General features: G+C 64.7%; 5 pseudogenes; all 5 read left to right on the top strand.

The window, feature by feature from the left end:
• The first annotated feature begins 415 nt into the window (after positions 1-415).
• On the top strand, positions 416-534 carry LOC142862919 (uncharacterized; annotated as a pseudogene).
• Positions 535-4,083: 3,549 nt separating this feature from the next.
• LOC142862918 (uncharacterized) lies at positions 4,084-4,202 on the top strand (annotated as a pseudogene).
• A 3,551-nt stretch (positions 4,203-7,753) lies between these two features.
• LOC142862916 (uncharacterized) lies at positions 7,754-7,872 on the top strand (annotated as a pseudogene).
• Positions 7,873-11,425: 3,553 nt separating this feature from the next.
• Positions 11,426-11,544, top strand: LOC142862915 (uncharacterized; annotated as a pseudogene).
• Positions 11,545-15,097: 3,553 nt separating this feature from the next.
• On the top strand, positions 15,098-15,216 carry LOC142862914 (uncharacterized; annotated as a pseudogene).
• The last annotated feature ends 2,176 nt before the right edge of the window (positions 15,217-17,392 follow it).

The raw sequence follows: 17,392 nt of genomic DNA, 5'->3' as shown, positions 1-17,392 counted from the left end.
AATAGGCGGCAGCCCACCCACAGGGCGGGGGCGCAGCTGACAGGGGTTGTGCGGGAGGGCGGCCCCTGGCTGGGGTCAAAGGGTGAGCGCGCGTGCGCAGTCAGCGGCCGCGCGCTGGGGGTGGGGGCGGGTAGGTGAAGGAGGCGAGGTGAGGAGAGGAGGGGGGCTGGAAGGTCTCCACCTTGGCGGGTCCAGCCGTGGAGGCGCATCGTGTCTGTGTGTGTGTGTGTGTGTGTGTGTGTGTGTGTGTGTAGACAGCCCCCCACCCCACCCCGCCCCGCCCCGTCCCTCACCTCAGTCCTCCGGAGTCCGCCCGACCGGGCCGGCGAACTCCACAGGCCCGGCGCGGGTCAGCGCTATCGCGGGGAAGCGCGGTGAGGCTGGCCTCTTGAGCGGGGCAGGGGCGCCCTCCGCGGTCTACGGCCACACCACCCCGAACGCGCCCCATCTCGTCTGCTCTCAGAAGCTAAGCAGCGTCGGGCCTGGTTAGTACTTGGATGGGAGACCGCCTGGGAATCCCGGGTGCCCTAGGCTTTTTTTTTTTTTTTTTTTTTGCCTGTTGCTCTGTCCCCTTGCTGGGAGCGCGGCGGCGGGGCGGCCGTCCGGCGGATCACCCCCACCCTCAGCGCCCGCCGCGGTGCCTGCCGCCCCAGCCCGCACCGTGGGGCCTCCTCTTGTCCCAAGCCGGGACACCGCCGCCACGGGGCAGCATGCGTGCCATCTGGACTGTCAGGTCTCAGACCAAAGGTCTGGTCTGTGGGAACCGCCACGCTGGAGGAAACCTCGAGAGTCTGAGAGGGGAGGGGGTTCCGGAAGGATTCCAGGATGTCACTTTGAGCGAGTATGTGACCAGAACTCGTCCCGTTGCTTTTGGGGTTCTATGGGCTACACGCAGGAATCTCTGGTGGTGGCACTGGAGGTTGGGGGATCCGGAGTCACACCCAGACCTGCTCGACAGGCCTCCTTTTACTTTTCTTTTCGGATTCATTTTCTTAGAAAGTGTCTCTTATCTCTATGATTGCATTTTCTTTTCTCTCTCTTTTCAAGCAGATGATGGGAGTACAAGTATTGAGGTGACATGTGTTGCCCGTGCCCCCCTCCCCCCTGTCTCCTTATTTATTTCTCATTTTCTCCCAGCGTATTGTGGGGGTACCAATGTTCAGGTCGGGTGCATTGCTCTTTCCCCGCCTCCCCCCTCGGGTCAGAGCTTCAAGTGCGCCCATCCCCCAGTCGGTGCGCACCCACCCCCTCCCTAATGGATGTGTATGCCCACCCCCTCCCCACGCCCGCCCGACACCCACCCGATGAAGGTGATTCCTCGCTGTCCACTTAGGTGTCCATCCGTTCGTACCAATTTGCCGGTGAGCGCGCGCACGTGGTGCTCGTGTGTCCGTTCTTGGGATACCTGGCCTACTGGAACGGGTTCCAGCTCTGGCCAGGAGAACACGAGAGGCGCCCTCTCACCGCTGCTCCTCATAGCCGAATGGCACTCCGTGGTGTCCACGCGCCGCATGTTATTAATGCACTCCTGGATGGATGGGCACTCGGGTCGCTTCCACATCTTTGCGATTGTGAATTGTGCCCTAACTGTCACCCTACCCCTTACCCAGCCCGTCTCCTCTGCCCCTGCCTGACGCGCTCCTCCCCCGCCAGGCCCGTCACTGTCCTCGGCCCCTGCCCCTGCCTGACCGGCCCCATCCCGCCCCGGCCCGTCACCGTCACCGTCACCGTCACCGTCACCGTCCTCTGCCCCTGCCTGACAGGCTCCTCCCCGCCCGGCCCACCACCTGGGCCACTGCCTGACTCGCTCCTCCCCGGCCAGGCCCGTCACTGTCCTGGGCCCCTGCCTGACCGGCTCCTTCCCGCCCGGCCTGTCACCGTCCTCGGCCCCTGCCTGACACGCTCCTCCCCGCCCGTCACCGTCCTCGGCCCCTGCCTGACCGGCTCCTCCGTCGCCTGGGCCTTCCAGGGGCTTGGTGTGGACCCTGCTTCCAGGAAGCCCTCCAGGAACCCGGCAGCAGGGCGGCCGCAGCAGTCTGGCGCGCAGGCATCGCTAAGTCCCCTGCCGGGGACGGGGACGTGCCCCGCTGTGCCGCGGGGGCCCAGCCTGGTGTCTTCCCTGAGGCCCTGGGGCTGCCGCTCCCCGCAAGGGGAGAGCCTCGGAGGTGGGGACCGCCTCCTGATGGGGACGTCCACGCAGCTCTCCTCGTCGGATTCCGGGGCTCTCTGTCCTGCCTGAAGGCCCAGCTGGCCTGCGGGTCCTTAGAGTGGCAGAAACATCCTCAAACTGATATTGCGAGTCCGGTGGTCGTCTGCACTTTTGTGCTGGGCACCCCAGGGAGGCCCAGGGGCTGGCTGGACAACGCGGTCTGCTCGGGGGCTTTGGAGGAGCACCCGATGCCCTTTGGCCTTTGGTAGCAGCGTCTCAGGTGTCTCTGAGCCCTGCGCCATGTCGGGGAGGAGGCGGGAGGGGCCGCGACCTGCAGTCGTGTTCCCGGGGTGGCACGGCATGTGGCTTCTTCCACAGGCTGCTTGGCCTGGGCTCCCTGCACCTGGGCCTTTGGGGGACTGGCCCTGTGCTTGCCAACGCTTCCTGCAGGGACCCGGAGCTGGGAGGTGGCATCTCCCAGCCCTGGGCCGGGCAGAGCCCCAGCGGGCCATGCCCACAACCTCTCTCAGCACGGGTCCCCCAGAAGGCTCCTTTGGGACCAGGATTCTCCTGCGGGTGACTTCTTAAAGTCTGGCCCCTGGATGGAGGGGCACCGGGAGTAGAGGAGCCGGAAGCGGAAGGGGGTGCCCATGCGAGGGGATATTTTCAGGCCAAGTACCAGCTTCAGCCTGATCCTCCTGGGAACCCCGGGGTGTACGTCACACCTCCTGGTTGTCCCGCTCTGAGACAAGGAGCCGGGCTTCGCATTCCCACAGCAGCCAGTCGTGGGCTGAGGACACCTGGGGCCTTGGGAACTCCCTGGCTTCTCTTTGGATTACCATTTGGAGCTGCTCGGGAATCCTGCCGCCACACACACCCGAGTGCAGGTGTCTTCTGCACAGACTGCGGGCCTCGCGCTTCTGAATGCCACTGGCTCGCCACCCACCCACGGGTGAACCTGGTCAGGGTGCTTTCTCTAAGGAGCAGACTCTGATCCGGGCGGGCTACCGGTGTCTCTGTTTGCTCGTTTCTTTCTTCCATTTCGGGAAAGTCTTCCTTACTGGGTGTGGAAATCTCCTATGCCTTTCCTCGCCTATTCTGTCAGCTTTAAAATTCTCTTTCAGTTGCCACCCTCACAGATGGATTAGGAAACTCTTTTCGGTGCATTCATTAGTGAAATGACCTCAAGGAAGCTCGAATCCAATATCTAATCGCCGGCTTTTAGCAAGTCCACACCCGAGGGTGGTTGGGGTCCAATCCAGCCCCGGGCCAGGCCCAGGCCCCTTGGACTGGACCACAGGAGGACACAGAGCAGGGTCCCGGCCCCCACGGGAGCGGTGCCGGCAGTTCTCCAAGGGCTTGGCGGTTTTCCAGAGGTAGGAGATGGAGGGGACTGATTTCTTCAGCGCCCCCCAAACCACCCCGCCCCGCCCCACCCCACCCATGGGACACATCCCGAGAGACGCCCCTACACTCGCTCCCCTCCCCCATGCGCTGTGCCCCAGCCCTGGCCCTGGGGAATAGGCGGCAGCCCACCCACAGGGCGGGGGCGCAGCTGACAGGGGTTGTGCGGGAGGGCGGCCCCTGGCTGGGGTCAAAGGGTGAGCGCGCGTGCGCAGTCAGCGGCCGCGCGCTGGGGGTGGGGGCGGGTAGGTGAAGGAGGCGAGGTGAGGAGAGGAGGGGGGCTGGAAGGTCTCCACCTTGGCGGGTCCAGCCGTGGAGGCGCATCGTGTCTGTGTGTGTGTGTGTGTGTGTGTGTGTGTGTGTGTGTAGACAGCCCCCCACCCCACCCCGCCCCGCCCCGTCCCTCACCTCAGTCCTCCGGAGTCCGCCCGACCGGGCCGGCGAACTCCACAGGCCCGGCGCGGGTCAGCGCTATCGCGGGGAAGCGCGGTGAGGCTGGCCTCTTGAGCGGGGCAGGGGCGCCCTCCGCGGTCTACGGCCACACCACCCCGAACGCGCCCCATCTCGTCTGCTCTCAGAAGCTAAGCAGCGTCGGGCCTGGTTAGTACTTGGATGGGAGACCGCCTGGGAATCCCGGGTGCCCTAGGCTTTTTTTTTTTTTTTTTTTTTGCCTGTTGCTCTGTCCCCTTGCTGGGAGCGCGGCGGCGGGGCGGCCGTCCGGCGGATCACCCCCACCCTCAGCGCCCGCCGCGGTGCCTGCCGCCCCAGCCCGCACCGTGGGGCCTCCTCTTGTCCCAAGCCGGGACACCGCCGCCACGGGGCAGCATGCGTGCCATCTGGACTGTCAGGTCTCAGACCAAAGGTCTGGTCTGTGGGAACCGCCACGCTGGAGGAAACCTCGAGAGTCTGAGAGGGGAGGGGGTTCCGGAAGGATTCCAGGATGTCACTTTGAGCGAGTATGTGACCAGAACTCGTCCCGTTGCTTTTGGGGTTCTATGGGCTACACGCAGGAATCTCTGGTGGTGGCACTGGAGGTTGGGGGATCCGGAGTCACACCCAGACCTGCTCGACAGGCCTCCTTTTACTTTTCTTTTCGGATTCATTTTCTTAGAAAGTGTCTCTTATCTCTATGATTGCATTTTCTTTTCTCTCTCTTTTCAAGCAGATGATGGGAGTACAAGTATTGAGGTGACATGTGTTGCCCGTGCCCCCCTCCCCCCTGTCTCCTTATTTATTTCTCATTTTCTCCCAGCGTATTGTGGGGGTACCAATGTTCAGGTCGGGTGCATTGCTCTTTCCCCGCCTCCCCCCTCGGGTCAGAGCTTCAAGTGCGCCCATCCCCCAGTCGGTGCGCACCCACCCCCTCCCTAATGGATGTGTATGCCCACCCCCTCCCCACGCCCGCCCGACACCCACCCGATGAAGGTGATTCCTCGCTGTCCACTTAGGTGTCCATCCGTTCGTACCAATTTGCCGGTGAGCGCGCGCACGTGGTGCTCGTGTGTCCGTTCTTGGGATACCTGGCCTACTGGAACGGGTTCCAGCTCTGGCCAGGAGAACACGAGAGGCGCCCTCTCACCGCTGCTCCTCATAGCCGAATGGCACTCCGTGGTGTCCACGCGCCGCATGTTATTAATGCACTCCTGGATGGATGGGCACTCGGGTCGCTTCCACATCTTTGCGATTGTGAATTGTGCCCTAACTGTCACCCTACCCCTTACCCAGCCCGTCTCCTCTGCCCCTGCCTGACGCGCTCCTCCCCCGCCAGGCCCGTCACTGTCCTCGGCCCCTGCCCCTGCCTGACCGGCCCCATCCCGCCCCGGCCCGTCACCGTCACCGTCACCGTCACCGTCACCGTCCTCTGCCCCTGCCTGACAGGCTCCTCCCCGCCCGGCCCACCACCTGGGCCACTGCCTGACTCGCTCCTCCCCGGCCAGGCCCGTCACTGTCCTGGGCCCCTGCCTGACCGGCTCCTTCCCGCCCGGCCTGTCACCGTCCTCGGCCCCTGCCTGACACGCTCCTCCCCGCCCGTCACCGTCCTCGGCCCCTGCCTGACCGGCTCCTCCGTCGCCTGGGCCTTCCAGGGGCTTGGTGTGGACCCTGCTTCCAGGAAGCCCTCCAGGAACCCGGCAGCAGGGCGGCCGCAGCAGTCTGGCGCGCAGGCATCGCTAAGTCCCCTGCCGGGGACGGGGACGTGCCCCGCTGTGCCGCGGGGGCCCAGCCTGGTGTCTTCCCTGAGGCCCTGGGGCTGCCGCTCCCCGCAAGGGGAGAGCCTCGGAGGTGGGGACCGCCTCCTGATGGGGACGTCCACGCAGCTCTCCTCGTCGGATTCCGGGGCTCTCTGTCCTGCCTGAAGGCCCAGCTGGCCTGCGGGTCCTTAGAGTGGCAGAAACATCCTCAAACTGATATTGCGAGTCCGGTGGTCGTCTGCACTTTTGTGCTGGGCACCCCAGGGAGGCCCAGGGGCTGGCTGGACAACGCGGTCTGCTCGGGGGCTTTGGAGGAGCACCCGATGCCCTTTGGACTTTGGTAGCAGCGTCTCAGGTGTCTCTGAGCCCTGCGCCATGTCGGGGAGGAGGCGGGAGGGGCCGCGACCTGCAGTCGTGTTCCCGGGGTGGCACGGCATGTGGCTTCTTCCACAGGCTGCTTGGCCTGGGCTCCCTGCACCTGGGCCTTTGGGGGACTGGCCCTGTGCTTGCCAACGCTTCCTGCAGGGACCCGGAGCTGGGAGGTGGCATCTCCCAGCCCTGGGCCGGGCAGAGCCCCAGCGGGCCATGCCCACAACCTCTCTCAGCACGGGTCCCCCAGAAGGCTCCTTTGGGACCAGGATTCTCCTGCGGGTGACTTCTTAAAGTCTGGCCCCTGGATGGAGGGGCACCGGGAGTAGAGGAGCCGGAAGCGGAAGGGGGTGCCCATGCGAGGGGACATTTTCAGGCCAAGTACCAGCTTCAGCCTGATCCTCCTGGGAACCCCGGGGTGTACGTCACACCTCCTGGTTGTCCCGCTCTGAGACAAGGAGCCGGGCTTCGCATTCCCACAGCAGCCAGTCGTGGGCTGAGGACACCTGGGGCCTTGGGAACTCCCTGGCTTCTCTTTGGATTACCATTTGGAGCTGCTCGGGAATCCTGCCGCCACACACACCCGAGTGCAGGTGTCTTCTGCACAGACTGCGGGCCTCGCGCTTCTGAATGCCACTGGCTCGCCACCCACCCACGGGTGAACCTGGTCAGGGTGCTTTCTCTAAGGAGCAGACTCTGATCCGGGCGGGCTACCGGTGTCTCTGTTTGCTCGTTTCTTTCTTCCATTTCGGGAAAGTCTTCCTTACTGGGTGTGGAAATCTCCTATGCCTTTCCTCGCCTATTCTGTCAGCTTTAAAATTCTCTTTCAGTTGCCACCCTCACAGATGGATTAGGAAACTCTTTTCGGTGCATTCATTAGTGAAATGACCTCAAGGAAGCTCGAATCCAATATCTAATCGCCGGCTTTTAGCAAGTCCACACCCGAGGGTGGTTGGGGTCCAATCCAGCCCCGGGCCAGGCCCAGGCCCCTTGGACTGGGCCACAGGAGGACACAGAGCAGGGTCCCGGCCGCCACGGGAGCGGTGCCGGCAGTTCTCCAAGGGCTTGGGGGTTTTCCAGAGGTAGGAGATGGAGGGGACTGATTTCTCCAGCGCCCCCCAAACCACCCCGCCCCGCCCCACCCCAGCCATGGGACACATCCCGAGAGACGCCCCTACACTCGCTCCCCTCCCCCATGCGCTGTGCCCCAGCCCTGGCCCTGGGGAATAGGCGGCAGCCCACCCACAGGGCGGGGGCGCAGCTGACAGGGGTTGTGCGGGAGGGCGGCCCCTGGCTGGGGTCAAAGGGTGAGCGCGCGTGCGCAGTCAGCGGCCGCGCGCTGGGGGTGGGGGCGGGTAGGTGAAGGAGGCGAGGTGAGGAGAGGAGGGGGGCTGGAAGGTCTCCACCTTGGCGGGTCCAGCCGTGGAGGCGCATCGTGTCTGTGTGTGTGTGTGTGTGTGTGTGTGTGTGTGTGTGTGTAGACAGCCCCCCACCCCACCCCGCCCCGCCCCGTCCCTCACCTCAGTCCTCCGGAGTCCGCCCGACCGGGCCGGCGAACTCCACAGGCCCGGCGCGGGTCAGCGCTATCGCGGGGAAGCGCGGTGAGGCTGGCCTCTTGAGCGGGGCAGGGGCGCCCTCCGCGGTCTACGGCCACACCACCCCGAACGCGCCCCATCTCGTCTGCTCTCAGAAGCTAAGCAGCGTCGGGCCTGGTTAGTACTTGGATGGGAGACCGCCTGGGAATCCCGGGTGCCCTAGGCTTTTTTTTTTTTTTTTTTTTTTTGCCTGTTGCTCTGTCCCCTTGCTGGGAGCGCGGCGGCGGGGCGGCCGTCCGGCGGATCACCCCCACCCTCAGCGCCCGCCGCGGTGCCTGCCGCCCCAGCCCGCACCGTGGGGCCTCCTCTTGTCCCAAGCCGGGACACCGCCGCCACGGGGCAGCATGCGTGCCATCTGGACTGTCAGGTCTCAGACCAAAGGTCTGGTCTGTGGGAACCGCCACGCTGGAGGAAACCTCGAGAGTCTGAGAGGGGAGGGGGTTCCGGAAGGATTCCAGGATGTCACTTTGAGCGAGTATGTGACCAGAACTCGTCCCGTTGCTTTTGGGGTTCTATGGGCTACACGCAGGAATCTCTGGTGGTGGCACTGGAGGTTGGGGGATCCGGAGTCACACCCAGACCTGCTCGACAGGCCTCCTTTTACTTTTCTTTTCGGATTCATTTTCTTAGAAAGTGTCTCTTATCTCTATGATTGCATTTTCTTTTCTCTCTCTTTTCAAGCAGATGATGGGAGTACAAGTATTGAGGTGACATGTGTTGCCCGTGCCCCCCTCCCCCCTGTCTCCTTATTTATTTCTCATTTTCTCCCAGCGTATTGTGGGGGTACCAATGTTCAGGTCGGGTGCATTGCTCTTTCCCCGCCTCCCCCCTCGGGTCAGAGCTTCAAGTGCGCCCATCCCCCAGTCGGTGCGCACCCACCCCCTCCCTAATGGATGTGTATGCCCACCCCCTCCCCACGCCCGCCCGACACCCACCCGATGAAGGTGATTCCTCGCTGTCCACTTAGGTGTCCATCCGTTCGTACCAATTTGCCGGTGAGCGCGCGCACGTGGTGCTCGTGTGTCCGTTCTTGGGATACCTGGCCTACTGGAACGGGTTCCAGCTCTGGCCAGGAGAACACGAGAGGCGCCCTCTCACCGCTGCTCCTCATAGCCGAATGGCACTCCGTGGTGTCCACGCGCCGCATGTTATTAATGCACTCCTGGATGGATGGGCACTCGGGTCGCTTCCACATCTTTGCGATTGTGAATTGTGCCCTAACTGTCACCCCACCCCTTACCCAGCCCGTCTCCTCTGCCCCTGCCTGACGCGCTCCTCCCCCGCCAGGCCCGTCACTGTCCTCGGCCCCTGCCCCTGCCTGACCGGCCCCATCCCGCCCCGGCCCGTCACCGTCACCGTCACCGTCACCGTCACCGTCCTCTGCCCCTGCCTGACAGGCTCCTCCCCGCCCGGCCCACCACCTGGGCCACTGCCTGACTCGCTCCTCCCCGGCCAGGCCCGTCACTGTCCTGGGCCCCTGCCTGACCGGCTCCTTCCCGCCCGGCCTGTCACCGTCCTCGGCCCCTGCCTGACACGCTCCTCCCCGCCCGTCACCGTCCTCGGCCCCTGCCTGACCGGCTCCTCCGTCGCCTGGGCCTTCCAGGGGCTTGGTGTGGACCCTGCTTCCAGGAAGCCCTCCAGGAACCCGGCAGCAGGGCGGCCGCAGCAGTCTGGCGCGCAGGCATCGCTAAGTCCCCTGCCGGGGACGGGGACGTGCCCCGCTGTGCCGCGGGGGCCCAGCCTGGTGTCTTCCCTGAGGCCCTGGGGCTGCCGCTCCCCGCAAGGGGAGAGCCTCGGAGGTGGGGACCGCCTCCTGATGGGGACGTCCACGCAGCTCTCCTCGTCGGATTCCGGGGCTCTCTGTCCTGCCTGAAGGCCCAGCTGGCCTGCGGGTCCTTAGAGTGGCAGAAACATCCTCAAACTGATATTGCGAGTCCGGTGGTCGTCTGCACTTTTGTGCTGGGCACCCCAGGGAGGCCCAGGGGCTGGCTGGACAACGCGGTCTGCTCGGGGGCTTTGGAGGAGCACCCGATGCCCTTTGGACTTTGGTAGCAGCGTCTCAGGTGTCTCTGAGCCCTGCGCCATGTCGGGGAGGAGGCGGGAGGGGCCGCGACCTGCAGTCGTGTTCCCGGGGTGGCACGGCATGTGGCTTCTTCCACAGGCTGCTTGGCCTGGGCTCCCTGCACCTGGGCCTTTGGGGGACTGGCCCTGTGCTTGCCAACGCTTCCTGCAGGGACCCGGAGCTGGGAGGTGGCATCTCCCAGCCCTGGGCCGGGCAGAGCCCCAGCGGGCCATGCCCACAACCTCTCTCAGCACGGGTCCCCCAGAAGGCTCCTTTGGGACCAGGATTCTCCTGCGGGTGACTTCTTAAAGTCTGGCCCCTGGATGGAGGGGCACCGGGAGTAGAGGAGCCGGAAGCGGAAGGGGGTGCCCATGCGAGGGGACATTTTCAGGCCAAGTACCAGCTTCAGCCTGATCCTCCTGGGAACCCCGGGGTGTACGTCACACCTCCTGGTTGTCCCGCTCTGAGACAAGGAGCCGGGCTTCGCATTCCCACAGCAGCCAGTCGTGGGCTGAGGACACCTGGGGCCTTGGGAACTCCCTGGCTTCTCTTTGGATTACCATTTGGAGCTGCTCGGGAATCCTGCCGCCACACACACCCGAGTGCAGGTGTCTTCTGCACAGACTGCGGGCCTCGCGCTTCTGAATGCCACTGGCTCGCCACCCACCCACGGGTGAACCTGGTCAGGGTGCTTTCTCTAAGGAGCAGACTCTGATCCGGGCGGGCTACCGGTGTCTCTGTTTGCTCGTTTCTTTCTTCCATTTCGGGAAAGTCTTCCTTACTGGGTGTGGAAATCTCCTATGCCTTTCCTCGCCTATTCTGTCAGCTTTAAAATTCTCTTTCAGTTGCCACCCTCACAGATGGATTAGGAAACTCTTTTCGGTGCATTCATTAGTGAAATGACCTCAAGGAAGCTCGAATCCAATATCTAATCGCCGGCTTTTAGCAAGTCCACACCCGAGGGTGGTTGGGGTCCAATCCAGCCCCGGGCCAGGCCCAGGCCCCTTGGACTGGGCCACAGGAGGACACAGAGCAGGGTCCCGGCCGCCACGGGAGCGGTGCCGGCAGTTCTCCAAGGGCTTGGGGGTTTTCCAGAGGTAGGAGATGGAGGGGACTGATTTCTCCAGCGCCCCCCAAACCACCCCGCCCCGCCCCACCCCAGCCATGGGACACATCCCGAGAGACGCCCCTACACTCGCTCCCCTCCCCCATGCGCTGTGCCCCAGCCCTGGCCCTGGGGAATAGGCGGCAGCCCACCCACAGGGCGGGGGCGCAGCTGACAGGGGTTGTGCGGGAGGGCGGCCCCTGGCTGGGGTCAAAGGGTGAGCGCGCGTGCGCAGTCAGCGGCCGCGCGCTGGGGGTGGGGGCGGGTAGGTGAAGGAGGCGAGGTGAGGAGAGGAGGGGGGCTGGAAGGTCTCCACCTTGGCGGGTCCAGCCGTGGAGGCGCATCGTGTCTGTGTGTGTGTGTGTGTGTGTGTGTGTGTGTGTGTGTGTAGACAGCCCCCCACCCCACCCCGCCCCGCCCCGTCCCTCACCTCAGTCCTCCGGAGTCCGCCCGACCGGGCCGGCGAACTCCACAGGCCCGGCGCGGGTCAGCGCTATCGCGGGGAAGCGCGGTGAGGCTGGCCTCTTGAGCGGGGCAGGGGCGCCCTCCGCGGTCTACGGCCACACCACCCCGAACGCGCCCCATCTCGTCTGCTCTCAGAAGCTAAGCAGCGTCGGGCCTGGTTAGTACTTGGATGGGAGACCGCCTGGGAATCCCGGGTGCCCTAGGCTTTTTTTTTTTTTTTTTTTTTTTGCCTGTTGCTCTGTCCCCTTGCTGGGAGCGCGGCGGCGGGGCGGCCGTCCGGCGGATCACCCCCACCCTCAGCGCCCGCCGCGGTGCCTGCCGCCCCAGCCCGCACCGTGGGGCCTCCTCTTGTCCCAAGCCGGGACACCGCCGCCACGGGGCAGCATGCGTGCCATCTGGACTGTCAGGTCTCAGACCAAAGGTCTGGTCTGTGGGAACCGCCACGCTGGAGGAAACCTCGAGAGTCTGAGAGGGGAGGGGGTTCCGGAAGGATTCCAGGATGTCACTTTGAGCGAGTATGTGACCAGAACTCGTCCCGTTGCTTTTGGGGTTCTATGGGCTACACGCAGGAATCTCTGGTGGTGGCACTGGAGGTTGGGGGATCCGGAGTCACACCCAGACCTGCTCGACAGGCCTCCTTTTACTTTTCTTTTCGGATTCATTTTCTTAGAAAGTGTCTCTTATCTCTATGATTGCATTTTCTTTTCTCTCTCTTTTCAAGCAGATGATGGGAGTACAAGTATTGAGGTGACATGTGTTGCCCGTGCCCCCCTCCCCCCTGTCTCCTTATTTATTTCTCATTTTCTCCCAGCGTATTGTGGGGGTACCAATGTTCAGGTCGGGTGCATTGCTCTTTCCCCGCCTCCCCCCTCGGGTCAGAGCTTCAAGTGCGCCCATCCCCCAGTCGGTGCGCACCCACCCCCTCCCTAATGGATGTGTATGCCCACCCCCTCCCCACGCCCGCCCGACACCCACCCGATGAAGGTGATTCCTCGCTGTCCACTTAGGTGTCCATCCGTTCGTACCAATTTGCCGGTGAGCGCGCGCACGTGGTGCTCGTGTGTCCGTTCTTGGGATACCTGGCCTACTGGAACGGGTTCCAGCTCTGGCCAGGAGAACACGAGAGGCGCCCTCTCACCGCTGCTCCTCATAGCCGAATGGCACTCCGTGGTGTCCACGCGCCGCATGTTATTAATGCACTCCTGGATGGATGGGCACTCGGGTCGCTTCCACATCTTTGCGATTGTGAATTGTGCCCTAACTGTCACCCCACCCCTTACCCAGCCCGTCTCCTCTGCCCCTGCCTGACGCGCTCCTCCCCCGCCAGGCCCGTCACTGTCCTCGGCCCCTGCCCCTGCCTGACCGGCCCCATCCCGCCCCGGCCCGTCACCGTCACCGTCACCGTCACCGTCACCGTCCTCTGCCCCTGCCTGACAGGCTCCTCCCCGCCCGGCCCACCACCTGGGCCACTGCCTGACTCGCTCCTCCCCGGCCAGGCCCGTCACTGTCCTGGGCCCCTGCCTGACCGGCTCCTTCCCGCCCGGCCTGTCACCGTCCTCGGCCCCTGCCTGACACGCTCCTCCCCGCCCGTCACCGTCCTCGGCCCCTGCCTGACCGGCTCCTCCGTCGCCTGGGCCTTCCAGGGGCTTGGTGTGGACCCTGCTTCCAGGAAGCCCTCCAGGAACCCGGCAGCAGGGCGGCCGCAGCAGTCTGGCGCGCAGGCATCGCTAAGTCCCCTGCCGGGGACGGGGACGTGCCCCGCTGTGCCGCGGGGGCCCAGCCTGGTGTCTTCCCTGAGGCCCTGGGGCTGCCGCTCCCCGCAAGGGGAGAGCCTCGGAGGTGGGGACCGCCTCCTGATGGGGACGTCCACGCAGCTCTCCTCGTCGGATTCCGGGGCTCTCTGTCCTGCCTGAAGGCCCAGCTGGCCTGCGGGTCCTTAGAGTGGCAGAAACATCCTCAAACTGATATTGCGAGTCCGGTGGTCGTCTGCACTTTTGTGCTGGGCACCCCAGGGAGGCCCAGGGGCTGGCTGGACAACGCGGTCTGCTCGGGGGCTTTGGAGGAGCACCCGATGCCCTTTGGACTTTGGTAGCAGCGTCTCAGGTGTCTCTGAGCCCTGCGCCATGTCGGGGAGGAGGCGGGAGGGGCCGCGACCTGCAGTCGTGTTCCCGGGGTGGCACGGCATGTGGCTTCTTCCACAGGCTGCTTGGCCTGGGCTCCCTGCACCTGGGCCTTTGGGGGACTGGCCCTGTGCTTGCCAACGCTTCCTGCAGGGACCCGGAGCTGGGAGGTGGCATCTCCCAGCCCTGGGCCGGGCAGAGCCCCAGCGGGCCATGCCCACAACCTCTCTCAGCACGGGTCCCCCAGAAGGCTCCTTTGGGACCAGGATTCTCCTGCGGGTGACTTCTTAAAGTCTGGCCCCTGGATGGAGGGGCACCGGGAGTAGAGGAGCCGGAAGCGGAAGGGGGTGCCCATGCGAGGGGACATTTTCAGGCCAAGTACCAGCTTCAGCCTGATCCTCCTGGGAACCCCGGGGTGTACGTCACACCTCCTGGTTGTCCCGCTCTGAGACAAGGAGCCGGGCTTCGCATTCCCACAGCAGCCAGTCGTGGGCTGAGGACACCTGGGGCCTTGGGAACTCCCTGGCTTCTCTTTGGATTACCATTTGGAGCTGCTCGGGAATCCTGCCGCCACACACACCCGAGTGCAGGTGTCTTCTGCACAGACTGCGGGCCTCGCGCTTCTGAATGCCACTGGCTCGCCACCCACCCACGGGTGAACCTGGTCAGGGTGCTTTCTCTAAGGAGCAGACTCTGATCCGGGCGGGCTACCGGTGTCTCTGTTTGCTCGTTTCTTTCTTCCATTTCGGGAAAGTCTTCCTTACTGGGTGTGGAAATCTCCTATGCCTTTCCTCGCCTATTCTGTCAGCTTTAAAATTCTCTTTCAGTTGCCACCCTCACAGATGGATTAGGAAACTCTTTTCGGTGCATTCATTAGTGAAATGACCTCAAGGAAGCTCGAATCCAATATCTAATCGCCGGCTTTTAGCAAGTCCACACCCGAGGGTGGTTGGGGTCCAATCCAGCCCCGGGCCAGGCCCAGGCCCCTTGGACTGGGCCACAGGAGGACACAGAGCAGGGTCCCGGCCGCCACGGGAGCGGTGCCGGCAGTTCTCCAAGGGCTTGGGGGTTTTCCAGAGGTAGGAGATGGAGGGGACTGATTTCTCCAGCGCCCCCCAAACCACCCCGCCCCGCCCCACCCCAGCCATGGGACACATCCCGAGAGACGCCCCTACACTCGCTCCCCTCCCCCATGCGCTGTGCCCCAGCCCTGGCCCTGGGGAATAGGCGGCAGCCCACCCACAGGGCGGGGGCGCAGCTGACAGGGGTTGTGCGGGAGGGCGGCCCCTGGCTGGGGTCAAAGGGTGAGCGCGCGTGCGCAGTCAGCGGCCGCGCGCTGGGGGTGGGGGCGGGTAGGTGAAGGAGGCGAGGTGAGGAGAGGAGGGGGGCTGGAAGGTCTCCACCTTGGCGGGTCCAGCCGTGGAGGCGCATCGTGTCTGTGTGTGTGTGTGTGTGTGTGTGTGTGTGTGTGTGTGTAGACAGCCCCCCACCCCACCCCGCCCCGCCCCGTCCCTCACCTCAGTCCTCCGGAGTCCGCCCGACCGGGCCGGCGAACTCCACAGGCCCGGCGCGGGTCAGCGCTATCGCGGGGAAGCGCGGTGAGGCTGGCCTCTTGAGCGGGGCAGGGGCGCCCTCCGCGGTCTACGGCCACACCACCCCGAACGCGCCCCATCTCGTCTGCTCTCAGAAGCTAAGCAGCGTCGGGCCTGGTTAGTACTTGGATGGGAGACCGCCTGGGAATCCCGGGTGCCCTAGGCTTTTTTTTTTTTTTTTTTTTTTTGCCTGTTGCTCTGTCCCCTTGCTGGGAGCGCGGCGGCGGGGCGGCCGTCCGGCGGATCACCCCCACCCTCAGCGCCCGCCGCGGTGCCTGCCGCCCCAGCCCGCACCGTGGGGCCTCCTCTTGTCCCAAGCCGGGACACCGCCGCCACGGGGCAGCATGCGTGCCATCTGGACTGTCAGGTCTCAGACCAAAGGTCTGGTCTGTGGGAACCGCCACGCTGGAGGAAACCTCGAGAGTCTGAGAGGGGAGGGGGTTCCGGAAGGATTCCAGGATGTCACTTTGAGCGAGTATGTGACCAGAACTCGTCCCGTTGCTTTTGGGGTTCTATGGGCTACACGCAGGAATCTCTGGTGGTGGCACTGGAGGTTGGGGGATCCGGAGTCACACCCAGACCTGCTCGACAGGCCTCCTTTTACTTTTCTTTTCGGATTCATTTTCTTAGAAAGTGTCTCTTATCTCTATGATTGCATTTTCTTTTCTCTCTCTTTTCAAGCAGATGATGGGAGTACAAGTATTGAGGTGACATGTGTTGCCCGTGCCCCCCTCCCCCCTGTCTCCTTATTTATTTCTCATTTTCTCCCAGCGTATTGTGGGGGTACCAATGTTCAGGTCGGGTGCATTGCTCTTTCCCCGCCTCCCCCCTCGGGTCAGAGCTTCAAGTGCGCCCATCCCCCAGTCGGTGCGCACCCACCCCCTCCCTAATGGATGTGTATGCCCACCCCCTCCCCACGCCCGCCCGACACCCACCCGATGAAGGTGATTCCTCGCTGTCCACTTAGGTGTCCATCCGTTCGTACCAATTTGCCGGTGAGCGCGCGCACGTGGTGCTCGTGTGTCCGTTCTTGGGATACCTGGCCTACTGGAACGGGTTCCAGCTCTGGCCAGGAGAACACGAGAGGCGCCCTCTCACCGCTGCTCCTCATAGCCGAATGGCACTCCGTGGTGTCCACGCGCCGCATGTTATTAATGCACTCCTGGATGGATGGGCACTCGGGTCGCTTCCACATCTTTGCGATTGTGAATTGTGCCCTAACTGTCACCCCACCCCTTACCCAGCCCGTCTCCTCTGCCCCTGCCTGACGCGCTCCTCCCCCGCCAGGCCCGTCACTGTCCTCGGCCCCTGCCCCTGCCTGACCGGCCCCATCCCGCCCCGGCCCGTCACCGTCACCGTCACCGTCACCGTCACCGTCCTCTGCCCCTGCCTGACAGGCTCCTCCCCGCCCGGCCCACCACCTGGGCCACTGCCTGACTCGCTCCTCCCCGGCCAGGCCCGTCACTGTCCTGGGCCCCTGCCTGACCGGCTCCTTCCCGCCCGGCCTGTCACCGTCCTCGGCCCCTGCCTGACACGCTCCTCCCCGCCCGTCACCGTCCTCGGCCCCTGCCTGACCGGCTCCTCCGTCGCCTGGGCCTTCCAGGGGCTTGGTGTGGACCCTGCTTCCAGGAAGCCCTCCAGGAACCCGGCAGCAGGGCGGCCGCAGCAGTCTGGCGCGCAGGCATCGCTAAGTCCCCTGCCGGGGACGGGGACGTGCCCCGCTGTGCCGCGGGGGCCCAGCCTGGTGTCTTCCCTGAGGCCCTGGGGCTGCCGCTCCCCGCAAGGGGAGAGCCTCGGAGGTGGGGACCGCCTCCTGATGGGGACGTCCACGCAGCTCTCCTCGTCGGATTCCGGGGCTCTCTGTCCTGCCTGAAGGCCCAGCTGGCCTGCGGGTCCTTAGAGTGGCAGAAACATCCTCAAACTGATATTGCGAGTCCGGTGGTCGTCTGCACTTTTGTGCTGGGCACCCCAGGGAGGCCCAGGGGCTGGCTGGACAACGCGGTCTGCTCGGGGGCTTTGGAGGAGCACCCGATGCCCTTTGGACTTTGGTAGCAGCGTCTCAGGTGTCTCTGAGCCCTGCGCCATGTCGGGGAGGAGGCGGGAGGGGCCGCGACCTGCAGTCGTGTTCCCGGGGTGGCACGGCATGTGGCTTCTTCCACAGGCTGCTTGGCCTGGGCTCCCTGCACCTGGGCCTTTGGGGGACTGGCCCTGTGCTTGCCAACGCTTCCTGCAGGGACCCGGAGCTGGGAGGTGGCATCTCCCAGCCCTGGGCCGGGCAGAGCCCCAGCGGGCCATGCCCACAACCTCTCTCAGCACGGGTCCCCCAGAAGGCTCCTTTGGGA

Source organism: Microcebus murinus, chromosome 20, assembly GCF_040939455.1.
Source record: "Microcebus murinus isolate Inina chromosome 20, M.murinus_Inina_mat1.0, whole genome shotgun sequence".
Classification (NCBI taxonomy): Eukaryota; Metazoa; Chordata; class Mammalia; order Primates; family Cheirogaleidae; genus Microcebus; species Microcebus murinus.
The sequence above is the reverse complement of the archived record's forward strand: the minus strand, read 5'-3'. Positions and strand labels throughout refer to the sequence as shown.